This window comes from Schistocerca serialis, chromosome 9, assembly GCF_023864345.2.
Source record: "Schistocerca serialis cubense isolate TAMUIC-IGC-003099 chromosome 9, iqSchSeri2.2, whole genome shotgun sequence".
Lineage (NCBI taxonomy): Eukaryota > Metazoa > Arthropoda > Insecta > Orthoptera > Acrididae > Schistocerca > Schistocerca serialis.
This window is the reverse complement of record NC_064646.1, coordinates 413724270-413745421: the sequence shown is the minus strand read 5'-3', so window position 1 is coordinate 413745421 and position 21152 is coordinate 413724270.

The following is a 21152-nucleotide window of genomic DNA, read 5'->3' as shown; positions in this document are numbered from 1 at the left end:
GCACCAGCTCTCACCACGGTTCCGAATACTGCTTGTCCCCTGGAAGCCATTGTTTCTGTTGTCGTTAATACGTGGGCATTAAGTTGAGAAGCCATGTGCGCACTGACTTACCGAACTCGGTTGCATAAACTCCAACGATCTAAATTTGTTGAAGCGAGCCTGTGTTCGGAATTGTAAGACTTTACAAAGCCACCGTACGTTGTATTTGTCTATGGAACGATACCCTAAACATTTCAGCATTGCGACCTTTGTCAGGGGTACATCCAGCTCCGCAGGCATGCCTCGTCCCACCTCCACGTACGTTATTTCAGTTGGTTGTGCACCCTACTGCCAGTGCCGCTTACGGTCGAAGGCAGGAAAGCGCTGTACATATTTCGTCACCAGTTGATGCTACATTACATCATGGCCTACTCACTGCACCGAAAGGTCACGGAGCGGATGTTAAGTCCTTCCAAGCGCCGCCACAGTCCGTGAAGAGATGGTTCGAGGAAAATGGCGAAAAGAATGACAGAAAGAAGACAGCCCCGTCTGACGGACTTATTAACACGGACGGGGGCGGACCAATAGCCATTTACCACATGGATCAAACGAAGCGGGATACCGATATGTTCCACAACTGCACGCAGGAATCCATGATCGACGTGATCGAAAGCATGGTCAAACTCCAGCGCAACAAGAGCGCCGTGGAGGCGGCATGTTTGCATCAGCGCCTCCACGTCTCTGTAGGTGCTCAAAGTCGTAGACACATTAGAGTTGCCTTCAAGGCAGGTCTGATTAGTGTGAATGGCCGCCATTGCCGTAGATTAGAACCTCTCATGGAGGTTGCGAGTCAAGAGTTTCTAGTCGGTGTTTAACACTGTCAATGGGCGGAAATCAGGCGGCCGACAGGCTCTGCCGGATTTGGTCACCGGAATGAGGAGGCCTTCAGCGAATTCAGATGGTAGTAGAAAACCGGGGTTCAGGAGTTCTCTGTACTTCCAGACCAACTTCGGGCCCATAAGATCAACAAAACGTTTGTATAATTCAAGAGGGAGTCCGCCAGGGCCTTGCGTCTTGTTGGGAGCACCGAGCAATATAGCCTCTCGTAGTTCTTTCAAAGTCACCTCCGACAAGAGCGCATTCCAAGAGACGGGTAGGTTGGATAGGACTTCCCTCCAATATCCATATTGTAATCTCCATCGTAGAGAACAGTATACGACTATGTGTACGCTCGGACGATATGCACTTGTGTCGTCCATTCTCCACCTCGATCTACTCAGTTGAGTCGTGCTGTGGCTCGCGTTGGTGCCGTGTGTAGGTTTCTGCCAGACCGTATCGTTTAATTGGCATGGTTGCGTTGCTTGTCTTTTTCTCGTGTTCACTGGCTCCACTCGGTTTCGTAAGCGTTGCCTGTCCGCTAGTGGCAGCAGCGGCGCTTATCGATATGTAGTTCTGCTGCCCTATCTTTGGGGCGACCTCATGCTTCTTCCGTGTGGTGTGAGTGTGGAGTTCAGTTGGGGACGCAGGAGCAGTGAGGTCCGCACAGAGCGACCACACGCCGGGACCGCTGGCGGGGTGTATGGACTGCCGGATCGAAGGGCAGTGGTCACGAGGGTGCAGGTCCTCGTCGAAACCGGATCCTGCATGTTTAAGTTGAGTGGACTGCAATTCGCGTAGAGAAACCTCCATCATTGTGAAATCTCACGATTCTCCAGTGACTTGGGTTCGTGTTGTTGCTCATAGTGTCGCCGAGGTGAAAAGCAGCGAGTGGAGTAACTTGGGAGGGTGGATCGGATCAACCTTCCTGAGTTTCTAATTACTATTTACTATTTCAGCTTCCTACATTGTTCAACCAGCGGTATTTTTCTGTCTTGTTGCCGCTAACGCCCCAGATCCCTGCCCTGGGGGTTAGTATATGCAACGGCAGTGTACATTTCCTCGCCTTGCAGCCGCTGCCCGGTGATGAGTGTAAGTTTGACAGCTACTTGAGTGTAGGTTGGGAGGCGTTCACCTACCTTAGTGGGAGTCATTCTTTTTTGTTCCAGGCGTTCTAAGCACAGTATTCTGCGGGAGGAGCCCAGACTGCTTTTACATCTTGTGTTTGTTTTGTTGGATGTCAGGTAGCCTCACTAAGATTATCATTAGTCGCTCGTTACACTGCCATTAGTCAGAGATACCATCTTGTGATCTGAATGCAACTCTTGGCTGCCTTTCTCTTCGCTCGGAAAGTGTTTTGGGTGTGACCTACTCAGAGGTCGATTCCTGGAGCACCGTCTGTCACCAGCCCTTGTGTTTTATTTTATTATTGTATTATGAAGTTACCATCATTTTTCTCACCTGTTTGGTGATCTGTTGTTTGTTTTTTTAAATTAACTTTTGCTATGTCATTCGCCATTTGACAGTATATTTGTTAATTTTTTTTTTTTTTTTTTGTAATTGCGATTTTGGCGTTATAGGCCTTCAGCCGTGGATGTGGTTACTTGGCTTAAAATTCCGATTGCGACCACATCGGCTTGTTTCCAAAAATTATTTGCTGTCTGTATTTTACGTATGTTTGTTAAATTTTTTAATAATTGCCGTTTTGGGCGTTAAAGGCCTTCAGCCGGCGTACTGGTTAGTTGCTTTAAAATTCTGGTTGCGACCACGTTGGCTTGTTTTCCAAATTATTTGCTGTCTGTATCTTATGTATGTTGATTAATTTTCTTATGATTGGCATTTTGGGCGGTAATGGCCTTCAGACGTGATTGTTGTTGCTTGGCTTAGAAATCTGACTGCGACCTAATTGGGTTGTCTTCAAAATTATTCGCTGTCTTTATTTTATGTGTTAGTTAAATTTTAAATAATTGCCATTTTTCGCGTTAGAGGCCTTCAGCCGTGACTGTGGTTACGTGCCTTAAAAGCCTGATTGCCACTTAACTGGCTTGTTTTCAAAAATTATTTATTAAAATAAATGAGTGAAATTGCAAAGCAAATGAATAGGAATTAATTCGGGCCCCGTCCACGATCGTAACCCAATCATGCCTTCCTTAATTACCAGGTTTCATCAGTGAGCTGCCTCTTGTGTCGTCTCCTGTCTAGAATGATTTGGTGGAGGGAAGTTCGTTCTTCTGTGGTATCATCAGTTTCCACGCCCGCACCCGCACGCCCGTGAGTCGTGCCGCTGTGATGTGCCTTAACCTGGTGTTCTGCCGTTCCTGTGACGGCTGTTGCACAGCCAGTTCACGGAGCGCCGTGTGGTAGAAATCAGTGGTCGCGGTGTACCAGCGCGGTCTATCACGTCCGTAGCTGGTTAATATTCGGCACAGGGCGATTTGACACACTGTAACCACCACTGAAACCGAGCGAGGTGGCTCAGTGGTTAGACACTGGACTCGCATTCGGGAGGACGACGGTTCAATCCCGCGTCCGGCCATCCTGATTTAGGTTTTCCGTGATTTCCCTAAATCGCTCCAGGCAAATGCCGGGATGGTTCCTTTCAAAGGGCACGGCCGACTTCCTTCCCCGTCCTTCCCTAATCCGATGAGACCGATGACCTCGCTGTCTGGTCTCCTTCCCCCCCAAAAAAACAACAACAACCCACCACTGAAGTATGGAACCCTAGGTGGGTAACCGCCGTTGGCATCTGCTCCACGCGGACACACCTTCGAGTCTGAAATTTTACTCATTAAGAAGGGCAACAATGAGGCGCCACGGACCTCTACTGAGTCTGACGCGTTCACGGGGAGTACATACCTGCGCTAGTCGGTCCGTGGATGCTGCCTGCCGCATCTCAGCTTCGACAGCTGCCGACAGCATGCCGTATTGACGTAAACTCTATCCAACCAGCTCGCGGAATGGCCAGTAAAGTAGGTGTATTTCTGTCGATCGCCGTGTTGAATGACCCACGTAGCCAGCAAAGCCATGTTCGTAACAAGCATCTGAAGTGCCGGGCAGGTGGTATAGTGCTGCATGTGGTAGGATGGTCTAGGCACGCCACTGAATCCTCCGTCTACTACCAAGCGGTCGGCATTGGCCTGCAAGAGCAGTGCTACGTCTTCGGCAGCGTTCTCTCCATCTGTCGATCTGTCGGTAACAGAATGAGCGTACAGGCTAACCTGAAGAACTGCACCAAACGTGAGTCCGACCCCACCGCCTTAGATCATGCGCTTTACTCGTCTCAGGTGCCACTTATTGCCAAGAGAATTCCAGTCGCGAGTGTGATGTTGATCAGCGCCACGGGAACTACAGTGAAAAGGCTGAGGTTGATTCCATCCCCTCGGTACTGCCCTGTGTAGAGATAGTCATCTACACTATTGGCCATTAAAATTGCTACTGGCCGAAGATGACGTGCTACAGACGCGAAATTTAACCGACAGGAAGAAGATCCTGTGATATGCAAACGATTAGCTTTGCAGAGCATTCACACAAGGCTGGCGCCGGTGACGACACCTACGACGTGCTGACATAAGTTTCCAACCGATTTCTCATACACAAACAGCAGTTGACCGGCGTTACCTGGTGAAACGTTATTGTGATGCCTCGTGTAAGGAGGATAAATGCGTACCATCACGTTTCCGACTTTGATAAAGGTCGGATTGTAGTCTACCGAGATTGTGGTTTATCGTATCGCGACATTGCTGCTTGCGTTGGTCGAGATCCAATGACTGTTAGCAGAATATGGATTCGGTGGGTTCAGGAGGGTAATACGGAACGCCGTGCTGTATCCCAACGGTTTCGTATCACTAGCAGTCGAGATGACAGGCATCTTATCTGCATAGCTGTAACGGATCGTGCAGCCACGTCTCGATCCCTGAGTCAAGAGATGGGATCGTTTGCAAGACAACAACCATCTGCACGAACAGTTCGACGACGTTTGCAGCAGCATGGACTATGAGCTCGGAGACCATGGCTGCGATTAGCCTTGACGCTGCATCACAGGCAGGAGAGCCTGCGATGGTGTACTCAACGACGAACCTGGGTGCACGAATGGCAAAACGTCATTTTTTCGGATGAATCCAGGTCCTGTTTACAGCATCATGATGGTCGCATCCGTGTTTGGCGACATCGCGGTGAACGCACATTCGAAGCCTGTTTTCGTCATCGCCATACTGGCGTATCACCCGGCGTGATCGTATGGGGTGCCATTGGTTACACATCTCGGTCATCTCTTGTTCGCATTGACGGCACTTTGAACGGTGGACGTTACATTTCAGATGTGTTACGACCCGTGGGTCTACTCTTCATTCGATCTACATATACATCTACATCTACATCTACATTTATACTCCGCAAGTCACCCGACGGTGTGTGGCGGAGGGCACTTTACGTGCCACTGTCACTACCTCCCTTTCTGGTTCCGGTCACGTATGGTTCGCGGGAAGAACGACTTTCGGAAAGCCTCCGTGCGCGCTCGAATGTCTCTAATTTTACATTCGTGATCTCCTCGGGAGGATTATGTAGGGGGAATCGATATATCATCCAGAAACGCAGCCTCTCGAATCCTGGACAGCAAGCTACACCGCGATGCAGAGCGCCTCTCTTGCAGAGTCTGCCACTGGTGTTTGCTAAACATCTCCGTAGCGCTATCACGCTTACCAAATAACCCTGCGACGAAACGCGCCGCTCTTCTTTGGATCTTCTCTATCTCCTCCGTCAACTCGACCTGGTACGGATCCCACACTGATGAGCAATATTCAAGTATAGGTCGAACGAGTGTTTTTTAAGCCACCTCCTTTCTTGATAGACTACATTTTCTAAGGACTCTCCCAATGAATCTCAACCTGGTACCCGCCTTACCAACAATTAATTTTATATGATCATTCCACTTCAAATCGTTCCGCACGCATACTCCCAGATATTTTACAGAAGTAACTGCTACCAGTATTTGTTCCGCTATCGTATAATCATAGAATAAAGGATCCTTCTTCCTATGTATTCGCAATACGTTACATTTGTCTATGTTAAGGGACAGTTGCCACTCCCTGCACCAAGTGCCTATCCGCTGCAGATCTTCCTGCATTTCGCTACAGTTTTTTAATGCTGCAACTTCTCTGCCTGAGGAACCCTAAATTTCACCAGGATAAGGCACGACCGCATGTTGCATGTCCTGTACGGGCCGTTCTGGATATAGAAAATGTTCGACTGCTGCCCTGGCCAGCACATTCTCCAGATCTCTCACCAATTGAAAACGTCTGGTCTATGGTGGCCGAGCAACTGGCTCGTCACAATAAGCCAGTCATTACTCTTGATGAACTGTGGTATCGTGTTGAAGCTGCATGGGCAGCTGCACCTGTACACGCCATCCAAGCTCTGTTTGACTCAATGCCCAGGCGTATCAAGGCCGTTATTACGGCCAGAGGTGGTTGTTCTGGGTTCTGATTTCTCAGGATCTATGCAGCCAAATTGCGTGAAAATGTAATCACATGTCAGTTCTAGTATAATATATTCTTCCAGTGAATACCCGTTTGTCATCTGCATTTCTTCTTGGTGTAGCAATTTAATGGCCAGTAGTGTATTTTTATTTTGTCAAATCCGGAGGACGACAAACAGCCTTGTGTCCGTGCCGTGTCGTGGTACCGCAGCTCGCGCACCGTCCAGTAGGGTCAAGCCGCTGGCTGTCCAAGTGGAACGGCTCGCCGCGCCGGCATTCCTAGGCGCGCACCGCGGCGCAGACACGCGCCGTCGATGGCCGGCAGGCAGGAGAAATCGCTGCCGCTCCACGGCGCCCGACGCGGCCGTTTCCGCCTGACCCCGTGACCGCCTCCACTGCCGCCCGTCTGCCGGACCAGTTACGTATCCTCGGCCAGCTGCGTGGTCGGAGCTTCCCACAAACACTTCACTTCAACAGACAGGGACAGTCACTGACATGCTATCTGATCAAAGTATCCGGAAAGCTCTGTGTAGTGCTAAACTGACCACTAGATGTCACGAGCGGCGGACACGCCGGTAGAAAAGGAGGCAGGGAGTGTTGTGTCGGCAGTAGAGAAGCGGTAGCAGCGGATTGGATTGGTCTGGATATTTCAGTGACTTGAAATATAAACTAGTCGTTGGATGTCATTTGAGTAAAACTGTAAAACTACTCTGAGCTACCGTAGACTATCGTAAGCTAGCATAGACTACGGTAATTTTGATAGAAACTTTGGTCAGTTAATATCATAACCACGTTACTTATACTTTAGGTGTGTAGCATACCTACAGGACGTTACCGCATCTCGATTGCTGTGTTCCCATATGCAATCAGTGTCTCACTAGATTTCCCTGGAAACCGCATAAGGTGAACCGTCTTGAGCAGGGCCGGCCAGAAATTCTGCACGCGTGCGGTGCTCCTGCACACGTGCAACTTCCGGGTCACAGCGTGCACGCCGCAGCCGTCAGCGTTCATGTAGTGCATGTTTCTACGCACAGATGTCGCTTTATCCACTTGCTGGGATACTCTGTACCGGCGCATTCTAGTGCTCTTTCCACAGGTTGCAATGGGAAGGTATTTCGCGTATTAAACATTTAAAATACTGTCATAGTCTACTCACTGAGACATATACTTTTATTTTGCAAAAACAGACATAATGTCTTATGGGATAACAGCAATCAGTGATTTTATAATGTTACTTTAAATCCGTCTTGATTGCAAATTTTTTTTATTATTCATATGACCGGTTTCGGTTCATTCAGAACCATCTTCAGATCTGATATTTAAGTTACAGGAGTAACCCGTCCAATTCAGCAACTTTCACATCATGTGACGTAGCATGTGAAAGTTGCTGAATTGGACGGGTTACTCCTGTAACTTAAATATCAGATCTGAAGATGCTTCTGAATGAACCGAAACCGGTCATATGAATAATAAAAAAATTTGCAATCAAGACGGATTTAAAGTAACATAACATATACTTTTATGTTAACAGTTTAACCCAGTAAGACATGTAATACAGTTGACAACCGTGGGTTTTTATTAAGGAAGCTTGACTGACGGCAGGTAAATACGCGTAATGTTTTTGAGCTAGTATTTAAGAAAGAGAGCACTTAGCGACTTCCAACGAACCTTATTCATGATTTCAAATAACATTAAACAAATGCAAGGTTTCCTATAACTAATTCTCGGTGCCCTCAGTTACACCCACATAATTTCTGTCTCACTGACCTCTGAACAGAATGATAACCGCAGACCTGTCGATGATCACCTGTTACTTCAATTCCATTATTGCTATATCTTTCATCAGTTCCGTCTGAAATCTGCATAATAACCGACAGTTAGATGAATGTTGCGTTTCATCGACTTCAGCTGAGCGTAGCCCTTCACACATTAAAAAAAAGAAAAATAAACCCTAAATGTAAGTATACATTGAAACAATCGGTTTAATGACCAGTTTTCCTCTTGCTTGTACCACATAAACAGGGAAGTGGAGCCGCCGCCGTTCATTTAGGACACATGTCTAAAAACAGATGTCGCTGTCGCTCACTGTCGCACACGTGCAGCACTTCCGCACGTCTGCACACTGTGCAGCGTTTGGCCGGCCCTGGTCTAGAAACTAAGTTAGGGTACATAAAGGACTACCTAATCTATGGAACGTTATTGTTCTACATGCTTACCCTATTGTCTGTTACTTTATACAGTATTTATAGGCTTGGATTGATTCAGGGGAAGAGACCAAACAGCGAGGTCATCGGTCTCATCCGATTAAGGAAGGATGGGGAAGGAAGTCAGCCGTACTCTGTCAGAGGAACCACCCCGGTTTTTGGCTGAAGCAATTTAGGGAAATCATGGAAAACCTAAATCAGGATGGCCGGACGCGGGATTGAGTCACCGTCCTCCCGAATGCGAGTCCAGTGTGCTAACCTCTGCGCCACCTCGCTCGATACAGTACTTATAGCAAAACTAAAATTGTCAGTCGTTAATTCAGGTATTATTCGAAAATTTTTGATTTGTGACGTGTAATAGAGGGATGTTGCAGCAAAAATTTACAAAAGGAAAGATTTATCATATAGCGCTAGGAAACGAAGTTTCCTTATAAAAAGCTTAAATTAAAAAAAAAAAAAATGCGAAACACAAACATATCAAACATCGCTTCAGTGGTTCGCTGAGCTTATATAAAAGATGGTGATCTCACTGTTAAACAACTTACGCAGTTATCAGTAATAAAAGAAATCCTTGCCTTTGATCATGATGATGAATGTTGAACTGTGTACAAAGTAACAACAATAATTATGTAGGTTTCTTTGGTGATTGTGCATGTACATTGTACTTGCATCGAAGGTATAAAAGCGCAAGAGTTACGAGACCACTTTATACTTATAAAATGCACTTTATGTTTTATAAGGATATCAAATACACTGAGTGTTGTGTAGTTCTAATTATGTACAAAACTAACAAAAACCGACAAGAAGTCGTCGGCACCGAATTCCTCTTCCACGCATTCATTTGCTTTCCCTCCAGATTCTATCAGTACCACCGGTAATCCTACCATTTACTGCGCCACTTATATACAGTATTTACACTACCGAACCGTAATTTTGACAGAACGCAAATTTACACGACAGTAACAAGTCCGTCAGGGACATTTCAACCTTTCTGAAAACGACTGTTGGTGATGTGATTGTGAAATGGAAACGCAGATGAACAACCACAGCGAAACCAGTGCCAGGTAGGCCTTAGGTACTAACGGACAAGACCACTGAGCACTGCGGAGGCTAATTGTAAAAATCAGTGGACGGGATCACTCGAAAGCTCCAGAACGCCACCAGCATTCCAGCTAGCACAACGACTGTGCTGGAGAGTTAGAATGAATGATGTACAAAATGAATGAGGTACAGTGTTCGAGCTGCCCTTCGTAACGCTCACACTTCTGTAGTCAATGCAATGTGAAGTTTGAGGCAGTGTAAAGAGCGACACCGTAGTACAGCGGATAACTGGAAACGAGTTATTTGGAGCGATGAATCGGGCTATATCCTGTGGCAATCCGATGGAAAAGTTTGGGTTTAGCGAATGACTGGAGATTGTTACCTGCCAAAAATGAAATACGAGGTGCATTCAAGTTCTAAGGACTCCGATTTTTTTTTCTCCAGACTGGAAAGAGATAGAAACATGCGCATTGTTTTAAAACGAGGCCGCGTTCATTGTCAATACGTCCCAGAGATGGCAGCAACGTACGGCAGATGGAATTTTACCGCCAGCGGCGAAAGTGAGAACTGTTTTAAATACTTAAAATGGCGACGGTTTCCTTACTTGAACAGCGTGCAATCATTCGTTTTCTGAATTTGCATGGTGTGAAACCAATTGAAATTCATCGACAGTTGAAGGAGACATGTGGTGATGGAGTTATGGATGTGTCGAAAGTGTGTTCATGGGTGCGACAGTTTAATGAAGGCAGAACATCGAGTGACAACAAACCGAAACAACCTCGGGCTCGCACAAGCTGGTCTGACGACATGATCGAGAAAGTGGAGAGAATTGTTTTGGGGGATCGCCGAATGACTGTTGAACAGATCGCCTCCAGAGTTGGCATTTCTGTGGGTTCTGTGCACACAATCCTGCATGACGACCTGAAAATGCGGAAAGTGTCATCCAGGTGGGTGCCACGAATGCTGACAGACGACCACACAGTTGCCCGTGTGGCATGTTGCCAAGCAATGTTGACGTGCAACGACAGCATGAATGAGACTTTCTTTTCGTCGGTTGTGACAATGGATGAGACGTGGATGCCATTTTTCAATCCAGAAACAAAGCGCCAGTCAGCTCAATGGAAGCACACAGTTTCACCGCCACCAAAAAAATTTCGGATAACCGCCAGTGCTGGAAAAATGATGGTGTCCCTGTTCTGAGACAGCGAGGGCGTAATCCTTAGCCATTGCGTTCCAAAGGGCACTACGGTTGCATCCTACGAAAATGTTTTGAAGAACAAATTCCTTCCTGCACTGCAACAAAAACGTCCGGGAAGGGCTGCGCGTGTGCTGTTTCACCGAGACAACGCACACGCACATCGAGCTAACGTTACGCAACAGTTTCTTCGTGATAACAACTTTGAAGTGATTCCTCATGCTCCCTACTCACCTGACCTGGCTCCTAGTGACTTTTGGCTTTTTCCAACAATGAAAGACACTCTCCATGGCCGCACATTCACCAGCCGTGCTGCTATTGCCTCAGCGATTTTCCAGTGGTCAAAACAGACTCCTAAAGAAGCCTTCGCCGCTGCCATGGAATCATGGCGTCAGCGTTGTGAAAAATGTGTACGTCTGCAGGGCGATTATGTCGAGAAGTAACGCCAGTTTCATCGATTTCGGGTGAGTAGTTAATTAGAAAAAAAAAATCGGAGGCCTTAGAACTTGAATGCACCTCGTACAGAGAAGGCAGTATTATTGTACTGGGGGTGATTTTCGTGATTTGGTTGTGGTCTCCTCACTGCGCAGAAGAAATAGCTAAATGCAGAGGTATACAAACAAATTTTACGGTGTCATGTACGGTGCACATTAGAGGAAACGTTCTCAGGCAGTACTGTTTTTATCACCATCGTAGCGCATCCTGTCATAAATCAGCATCTGTGAGGCAACCACATTCCTGAAAATGAGTGAGTTGCCTAGATTCCCGACTTTAAAGCAATGTAACACCCTTGCGAAGAGTTAGAACATAGACTTCAGTCTTTAACGTCCGATATCACTAACTACTTTGCTATCACCTCTTGAGGAAGACTGGTGAGCCGTGGTGCGCCTTTTCTAGCACGCCAGCTCTTTGTCACGTCACTATCGCTTACCTGGCTATACTACGATATTTGCACCTGCTGTGACCTGGGGGCTGTTTGGCGGTCGCGGGAGTTGGGGATCGGACTTGCTACGAGGCGGAAAGACGTGCTCGCGGGGACGAAGGAGGAAAACACGCTAGCTCGGCCAGCAGCGGCGCGGCCGGTCTACCTTGAAAGACGGTCGCGAGTTTGTGGTGGACTGCCTGATGTCAACTCCGAGTGCTGTCCGTCGCATTGCTTTGGTGCCTGTTTTCTCGGACAGACCCATCCCTCGAGACCATCTCGAACAACGCTCTCCATCGAAGATATAAGTGATTTGTTGCCTTCGTTTCGTTGAACAATTTGTGTTGCAGCGAGTGTACTTGTTGATTGGTTGCCCTAATGTACGTGTTGCTGATGCAAGAGCAGCCGTCAAGGTGTGTGACCGCATGGAGACCAGCAGTCACTACTTACTTTAAAAAAATCAGTGTTCCCAAATGACGTAGTAACTGTAAGGTATTCAAAATGTTAGGTCATAGTCTAGTTGTAATTTTCTGCTTACCAAGCTTACACAATTGGCAGCTATATTGCAGACCTGTGCAACGAAATTAAAGTGCACAAGACCTACTATCGTTGTGAAGTTGTGCATTTGAGTAACGTGATATTATCTTGAAATTTTTTCCATTTCAGCTTTTTACATATTGTCGGCCTTAATCATATGTGGAAATATTGTTTGGAAACCTATGAGAGTGTAGAAGTCTGATACTATATTTTCAAAAAAAAAATGGTTCAAATGGCTCTGAGCACTATGGGACTTAACATCTGTGGTCATCAGTCCCCAAGAACTTAGAACTACTTAAACCTAACTAACCTAAGGACATCACACACATCCATGCCCGAGGCAGGATTCGATCCTGCGACCGTAGCAGTCGCGCGGTTCCGGACTGAGCGCCTAGAACCGCTAGACCACCGCGGCCGGCTACTATATTTTCAGCACTGGATTTGCGTACAATTCTTAGTTTAATTGTTTTACAGCACCGATATTCCTGTAAAACTTGAGTCACTTTTATTGAAAGCATTTATTGTTTCTTCATTTATATTGTTGTTTATTTATCTCTTATCTTGTGTTAATTGACTTTTTCTAGGTGTTTGCCGTGTTTTCTGCGGTCTGTTTGTGTTCCATTTTTCTGAGAGTTGGGATGTGTGGAAGGGCGCCACGTTCCGCTTCGGTGCAAAGAAGCTGTGACACGTCGTCTAATTGGAAGTGACTCCGGTTTGGTATGCATTTAATCTTTCACGTGCATGTAAAAAAAAGGCGTTTTAATTTGCTCGTGAATCAATTGTATTAATTAACTTGTTGTGCTCATTGTGTTATCTGGGTTCGTAACGAACTGGTGTCCTTTGCAAATCACTTTCATAATGCAGATTATTGCCAAAAAAAAAGTGTGCCACCTGTAATTTATGTTGCTTATATACTGAAATCTCCGTGGCTCATCTTTTAAGTCACTTGTTGGCATTGTATATTTTGATATTGTCTTAAACACGGCCACGTGTTGATTGTCTTTTTTCTGTTTCATAAAAGCTTGTTTTGAATAAATTGTTAATTATTTATTTGCTAGTTGTTGTGTTAAGGAGTGACGTAGTAGGGGGCCTTGAGGCCTTCACCTTGCATGTTAAGTGTACCCTTCATCCCCACTTCCTACGTCACAACTGGACTACCATTACTCTATTGACATTCAGACACTTCATTGAATGAGTCCCGAACAGAGTTCAAGCCGTCATAAAGGCGTCATCAGCAGGACACAAGCCTCGCTGAAGAGGTTACGCCAAGTGCATTCAGCACCGTCCAAATTTCGTCAAAATGCAACTTGGTTATCCCAGGAGTTCCAAACCCGTTGATAGACCTGTCGAAAGTTATTCGTACGATTGGAGCGTAGCATTGTATGAAAATAATCGGAGAGTTTGAGACGTGGTGCTGTAGAAGAATGTCGAGAATTAGGCGGAACAATGACGTAAGAAATGAAGAGTTCCCCGCAAAATCGCAGAGGAGGGGAACATGTAGAAAACATTTAGAAGGAGGATCGGGATGTTAGGACGTCTTTCAAGACATCGGGGAATAACTTCTATGGTACTTGAAAGAGAAACTGTAGAGAAGACAAAGATTGGAATACATCCAACAAAAAATTGATGACGATGGTTGCAACGATGAGGTGAAAAGATCGGCGTGGAAGATGAACACGTGGTGGCCCGCATAAAACCAGTTACAAAACTGATGACCTATAAAACAAGGAGTATTTGAAATATTGAATGCTTAAAAACGAAAACTAAAAATCTTTGCAGTTATTGGTGAATTATGATATATCATTTAAGGCCTCACTTGTGTGCTCCACCTGATTGTTGTTTCGGACTCAAAAGCCAGTTCCTGGTAGTTGTGGGAAGATCTTTTCCCAGTCTGAGGATGATGGGTATGTCTCTCTTCAATCCTAAATGGGAAAATGTCCGGGCAGACTAGGCCGATTTCAAGGACGGGTACTTTTCCGATGGTAGGAGGTGTTTTGTGGCACCTGATGGAAATAAACCTCTAAAGGCGGAGAAGCAAAGCAGCTTACGTCACTCAATAAAGACAAGTCTTCCGGTGCAGACTGTATAACAGTTAGGTTTCTTTCGCAATAGGCTCATGACATCGCCCCGTTTCTAGCTGTAGCAATCATAGCCGTCCTCTCGACGAAAGATGCGTACCTAAAGACTGGAAAGTTGCACAGGTAACACTATTAGACATGAAAGGAAGTAGAAGTAATATGTTGAAATATATACCCATCTCACTGTCATCGATTTGCTGTAGGTTTTTGGAACAATACTGCGTTCGAACGTTATTAATACCTCGAGAAATACGATCTATTAACCCATAGTCAGCCCACATTCAGAAAATATCTCTATTGTGAAACGCAAGGGCCTGTATACTCACTTCGACAGGTGCTGTCAAGCTGATTTCACATTTTTAGATTTTCAGAAGGCTTATGACACCGCTCCTCAGAAACGTCTTCGAATCAGATTGCGTGCCTATGGAGTATCGTCTCTGTTATGCAACTGCATTCGTGATTTCCATTCAAAACATTCTTTCGTAGTCATTGACAGTATGTCATTGAGTGAAACAGAAGTGGTATCTGGCGTTCCCCAAGCAAGTGTTCAGTCGATATTGCCATTTACCATATAGTAAACTCGTCAGAAGATTAAAACGAATTGCAAAGTGATTCACACGAGATGTCTTCAGTGTGCGAAAAGTGGCAATTAAAACTAAGTAATGAAAATTGTGACGGTCTCCACATAATTATTAAAAGGATTTTGTTGAATTTTCATTACACAGTAAATAATGCAAATTTAAAGGTTGTCGATTCATGTACCTAGGAATTACAATCACGAACAACCTAAAATGGAAGCATCAGGTAGGTTGTGCGGAAGGCCTACAAAACACTGCATTTTATTAGCAGGACAGTTAGAAGATGCAACGAGTCTACTAAGGAGACTGCCTACACTGCTCCTGTACATTGTCTTCCCGAGTACTGCTGCACCATATGGAATCCTTACAAGATAGGATTCACGGAAATCGAAAAAGTTCAAAGAACAACTATAATCGTGTTATCGTGAAATAGGGGAGAGGTTGTCACGGATTTGGTGAGTTAGTTGGGGTGACAATCATTAAAACAAAAGCGTTTTTCGTTACGTCGAAATCTTGTCACAAATTTCAATCATCAGCTTTCTTCTGCGAATGCAAAAATATTTTGTTGGCTGCCACCTACATTGAGAGAAATGACCATCCTGAGAAAAGAGAAATCAGAGCTCACACGGAAAGATTTACGTGTTCATTTTTCTCACATGCTATCGGGCGGTGGCGCCTTCGAGAAACAATCTAAAAATGAAGAGTGAACTGCAGATGTAGATGAAGGTAGCAACGAGGGTCTTCTGGAGCTCTTTTAGCGGATGCAGGAACTGACCAATTAAAATGCCTACAATCTGTTGATGTGCTTGACTGGCTAAGAAAATTTCTTCGACAGGCATGGGACTCGGGAAACAAGGTGTAGGCCGGAAGACCTCGTTAGAGATAGATGTACGTGTTCTCTGGTGTTTTCGTAGTGTATTTCTGAGGTTGGGAGTGACTGATCCTTTGTGATCAAAGTTTTTTGTAGTTGAAGAGATAACTGAGACAATTCAAAACTGCGTTACCCGTGAATCTTCGTGGATGTCTGGTTCAGTAACACACGGTTTTCTAGGCAGTTGCTGCTGTTCAACGAGTGTGTACACGGGAAGTAGGCACAGACCTCAAGTTAGGCTGTGAAACCAAGTACCTACGTGGACGGTAGTTGTGAGTTTTAATAAAAGCCAATAAATCACATTTGTTTTGCAGAAATTTTGGGTAGTATTTATGTGTGTGTGACGTTTCCTCTGTAGATTTTAATCTGTTTTATTTTTGTGGTGATTACCGGAGGAAGTTGATAGAAAACAATTGGAAGCAGTATATGAACCGGACACTTCATTAGAATAGTTAGATAGAGGGATTTTAATTACTGATTCGGATTAATGACAAGTTTTATCGTATTCCATTAAGTTTCGTGATTGCAGCCGGATGATGTCGACTTGTTGCCACTATATTTCGGCTGATAACCATTCAGCCATCTTCAAATGAGTGTTTTACGCTCAGATTGCAAGTTTGCATCGCTTTTACACCAAAAGCTGGCAAGCAAACGGAGACGAGTAGGCAGCCGCTACATGAGCATCCTCTTAGTATATTGTTCCGTCTATGGCGGATAGGTAATGGTGGAACTACAAACATGGCCTCTGTCGGAATGCGGGCTCACGGAGCTAAAGTAAGATATCAAATTAATAGGTATAAATATCGCTAGACGTATCAATAGGCATTTTTTTTTTCTTTTTAAAAATATTACAGAAATCACCGAGTCCCACGCCTTACCTAGTTGAAAGCCACCATGACGGTTAATTAATGAGATCTTCCGCCAAAAGTATTTCCACAGATTCCTTAACAACTGACTCCTAGAAGGATCTCCTCGAGGTAAAGATTTCTCAAACTAACGCTCACGACCGTTACAGCTCATATTTGAAAGGAAACCTAATCTGCATCCTCCTAATGGCGAGTAGCGCAACTCTTGTGCGAATGGCATGAAATATGAATAGATGTCATCTTTCAGATGCAGAAACATGCCTACTTTCGTTCGGCTCCTTCTTGGTGCTGTGATTTTTTTCCATCGGTGTAGCTGATCGGAAATGTACATTTCACTGTCTCCGCAAAGATCATCCATCGGTGAGAATAATGTGTAGCATTGAAAGATAAATCCTTAGGGAAGTTCTAATGCCAAGTTTCTTTGTCGCAGTTCGATTTTCTCGAGATAATACGAGGCGTTTTTCTTAAGTATGTGCCGTTCTGAAATAAAAGTAAAGCAAGCGGACTTTTCTTAGCAACTGTATTTTACATGAAAGCCTGTACTTTAATGTATTGTATTTGAAACGCCTCCTACGACTTAGAATCACGCCGACTGTGAAATACGCGTTGTGATTCGTTTTATCAAAGGTAACGGCGTGAAAGAGGCTGAAATTCACCGTCAGATCCGTGAAGTATGTTGAGAAACCATTATGAGCGATAGGATGGTAAAGTAATATTTAACAGCTTTTAAAGATGGTAGTACGAATGTGCATTATGACGAATGAAGTGGGCGGTCTTCAGCAATTTTTGACGAAATTTTCAGTTATTTCTGAAAAGCTTAGATTCCTCGTTGTACTATCTGTCAGAGAGTGAGAGGCAAACTGTTATTTCTGGGGTTTCAATGTAGATTTTCTGAAAGAGTATAAAAGGATGAATGATCTTGACGTATCAATCGGTTCTTTCAATTTTACATCAGTTATTGATTTTTCCACTCCGGTAGTACAGAAAAGCAGCACACTGATACATAATATTTTCATAGATTAAGATAAATTTAATCAAATGAACATTTATCCTGTTATAAATAGTCTTTCTGATCTTGATGCACAGCTAGTTAGAGTGTATGACACAGTTCTATACTGTATCGCAAAACAGTCCTCCAAAATGGTGCGTTCAGTTAACGATTTAACGTTTCAAAATTTTAGGGAAAGCTTTCAGCAATTAGACTGGGATGAGGTGTACTGGAAACCTGATGCTAATTTAAAATATAACTTATTTCATGATACGTTTGTGAGTATTTTTGAAAATAGTTTTCCTCAGAAAAGAGTGAAATACTGTAATTCTTACTAAGCTTGTAATCGGAAAAGTAAAATGCGTATAATAGGAAGAAAGAGTAATGACCCAGAAACAGTCGAATATTATAAAAACTCCTGAGCTACATTAAGGAAAATTATTAAAAAGTCCAGAAGTACGTGTATTACGTTTGAGATTAGCAACTTAGATAATAACATTAAAACAATTTGGAATATTGTTGAAAGGAACACAAGGTAACCAAGAGCACAGGAAGACTCTATCACCCTCAAACTGAATGAAAAGTTAATTAACTAAATGTCAAGAGTTTGAAAATACATTTAACATTAATTTTTTGAATATTGTGGACAAAATAAAATTCAGATATTCATTAGAATAGGGAAAGATATAATACCTACACAATTTGATAAAATTTAAATTCTACCTACCTTTCGTTCTAAAACAAAAAAAAGTTCACACTTAATTGATGGCATCTCCAAAAGAGTTCTAAAAGCTTATTACCAACAGGTAAGTAGGATATTCAACCCCATATATAAGAGCTCATAGCTATTTTTTCCTGATAGAATTAATGTATTCAAGAGTAACTTCACATATTTGTAAAATAAAGTAGTATCAAAATGTCAGCTTGGTTTTCGGTAAGGCTGTTCAACAGAAAATGCTACCTAACTTCACTGATCATATATTAAATGCTTTGAATAACCGAAAATCACCAATTGGGATATCCTGCGATCTCTTAAAAGCTACATAAATCATGGGATTCTTCTAGATAGGCTTAAGTATTGTGGTATGAGTGGGACAATGCATAAACGGTTTAATTCATATTTAAATAGAAGCGTACAGGAGGTTGAAATAAATAGTTCACATAATGCGCAAAAATCAGAATATTCCTCAATCTGCGGAAGTATTAGGAATGGGGCCCCACAAGGTTGAATCTTTAGTCCATTATTGTTGTTGTGTTAATGACTTGCCACTCGATATACATGAAGATGCGAAGCTACTCCTTTTTCTTATGATAAAATTATAGCAATCGCAGCCAACGAACACGAATTAACTGAGGATATTGTAAATAATGTCTTTCAGAAAATTATTAAGTCGTTCTCTGCAAATGAACTCTCATCAAATTTTGATAAACGACAGCATATACAGTTCGGTACAATCAGTGGCTCAACATTATTAATAAATACAGAGTTTGAACAGAAGTCTGTAGGGAAGACAGACTATTCCAAATTTTGGGGTGTATGCATTGATGACACATTGTATTGAAAGAAAGAAATCGATTATCTGATGAAATTGCCGCATCCAATTCAAAATCAGTAGCAATGTGTATAGCTACAACACTAGGAGAAAAGCTGATCTTCACTACTGTGGGTTAAATCTAACTTTGGCACAGAAAGGGGTGAATTACGCTGCCGCAAAAATCTTTGTTCACTTACCAAGTACTATCAAACGTCTGACAGACAGCCAAACAACATTAATAAATGAACATAATTTCTTAATGACAACTTCTTCTATTCAACACATGAGTTTTAGGTATAAATTAATAATGTTACAACTAAAAAGTGAAAAACCTCTGCACAATTCGACGCCTTTGCTGCTAGTGCTGGCGTACTCGTCTATCAAGATCAACTTGGAAGTGTATTGTACTGCCCTCAGGAAACTGAGGAAGCGACTTCATTGTATTCATTGTCACAAAACTGCAAACTAATTTCTCGTTCTCCATGACAAGGTAAGGCCTCACACGAGTCTGTGCACCTGAGAGGAGCTCACATAACTTCAATGAGCTGTCCTTCCTGATCTCCCAAATCTCTCGATTTGTTTCCGCCAATGAAAGATTCACTCAACGGGAAGCAGTACGTGCACGATACAGAGATTATTGATGCAGCAAGACGTTGGCTCTGGCGTCGGCCAGTAGAGTGGTACCAGGCCAGCATACAGGCACTCCCAGTAAGGCTGTCGCATTGAACGGAGGTTGTGTTGAGAAATAGGGTTTTGTAGCCAAAGGATTGGGGAATAATGTGGTGTATTGGAATCCTGAATAAAACCAACAAACTTTCGGAAAAAATGTGTCGCATTAGTTATTGAACACCTCTTGTAGAAAAGTAGATTGAAGTAGAGGCTTTCATGTAAAAAAGTAAAGCTACTACAAGCCTACTTGTTTTATTTTTGTTTGAAAACAGCAATTACTTAAAAAGACAACGCCTCATAGCTACAACTTTGCGACTACCCTTCGCGGAAGCGAAGACTGACAGTGGATGGCCATCAAGAGCGACGGTGAGAGAGGGGATCACGTAGCAGCCGACTTGGCTCTGTTTTGCCAGCGTGCGTGATCCCCGGTGGCGGAACTGAGAGCTGGCACTCGGGGAGGCGGCGCAGCGAGAAATCGCCCGCCGCGCCGGCGCGGAGCCATACGTGACGCGGGGTTAGCCAGCTGGCGGGACGCGGAGGCGAAACGCTCTGTCTGCCAGCACGCGCCGAGCGGCGGCGACACGGCCAAGCAGCCGCAGCTGATGCGCCGCCACCAGAGCTTGGCCGGGCGCCGTGCTGGGACCCGGCTGCAGGGAGGGGGCGCTCGCTACTCACCCACCACCACGACTACATTCCGAGAGTACTCGATGGCGACGTGCAAACTCAAGCAGCTGAAAGGACGGTCATTAACTGATACATAAGAAACTATCAGCCTCGATTGCGGTAATGAAACCAACCTTTTCTAAGTTTCAGCCCAAATAATTGAGCCTTCTTCAGAAGATGTACCTGAATCTATAATTTGTATAAGAGGGCATGGTCTAGAAATAAAAAATAGACTAATAAGTCACATTTAAAAAATTCGGTAAAAATGTGACTACGCCTGTTCAGGCTGCTCTATTTCTAGACTATGCCCTCTTATAAAATTTATAGATTCAGGTATATCTTCTGAAAAAGGCTCAATTATTTGGTCTGAAACCTAGGAGAGGGTTGGTTTCATTACCGCAATCGAGGCTGACAGTTTCTTTTATATTAGATTATCTCGATTGCTTACTGGACTGCAATGTTGAAAGTACAAAAAATTTTACCTGCCGTTGTTATTGTCTGCATTTAATCATAATTGCGATTTGGGCTATTGTAACAATGTCCAGTGACATCTCACTATGAAATGCATCAATGGAAAATCGTTCCTTTTAGCCGAGTGGTCAGCGTGGCGGTCTGTCACACCAAGGGGCCCGGGTTCGATTCCCGGCTCGGTCGGAGATTTTCTCCGCTCTGGAACT